Source organism: Pygoscelis adeliae, unplaced genomic scaffold (assembly GCF_000699105.1).
Source record: "Pygoscelis adeliae isolate BGI_AS28 unplaced genomic scaffold, ASM69910v1 Scaffold183, whole genome shotgun sequence".
NCBI classification, from domain to species: Eukaryota; Metazoa; Chordata; class Aves; order Sphenisciformes; family Spheniscidae; genus Pygoscelis; species Pygoscelis adeliae.
The window spans coordinates 2,708,218-2,708,909 of record NW_008824536.1 but is presented as its reverse complement, the minus strand read 5'-3'; the positions used below and the strand labels follow the sequence as shown (position 1 = coordinate 2,708,909).

Below are 692 nucleotides of genomic sequence, written 5' to 3'. Positions count from 1 at the left end.
AGCACGGCCCGGCAGCAAGGCAGACAGCCAGGAGGTGCCCCTGGAGATGGGCCAGTGTTCATCCACACGTACCGCTGCGGGTGACAGGTCCTGGCTCTGGTGCCGTGGGCACAGGCAAGTGCTGCTGGGGGAGGAGCAGAGCTGTGCCAGTGTGGTGGCAACCTTGCCTGGACTGGGGACAGGACCACGGCTCCTGCACCGCACAGGCAGCGGGAGGCGGCTGTGAGGCGTGAGGTGCACATTGGGATGCTGGGTTAGGGGGTGGCTGGAGCTGGGGACCATGCGTGCTGTAGAGGTGTTTTCCATGAAACTGCTATAAAGGTGCTGTGCAAGCGAGGGTGGTGTGGGCGAGTGCGTGTGCTGGCTGTCACTCTGCGGGTGCGTGGGATGTTGTGTGGGATGTTGCATGGCTGTGCAGAGATGCTGGGAGGGAGCAGTAAGATGCAATTGTGGCAAGATAAGTTTGGGGGCAGGTAGAGCATGCAGAGAGCCACGAGGAGCACCGGGGATTGCCTGGGGAGCAGGAGGCAATTACAGTTGTTGGCAGCCTAGAGTGCAAGGTACTGCAGGATGGTGAGAGCGGGCAGGACGGACAGCAGGGGCTGGCTCCAAAGTCACACTTCTTAGGAGGACACTGTGGCTTGTGTATGGAGCGGCTGGCTGCTGACTGCAGCACACGAGGTCCCAGGTCA

The 692-nt window shown here is 61.6% G+C and overlaps 1 protein-coding gene across 1 annotated transcript in view; it reads right to left on the bottom strand.

The window, feature by feature from the left end:
- LOC103914883 (creatine kinase U-type, mitochondrial-like) overlaps positions 1-692 on the bottom strand; it is a 4,453-nt gene that overhangs the window by 1,612 nt on the left and 2,149 nt on the right. The window lies entirely within an intron of this gene.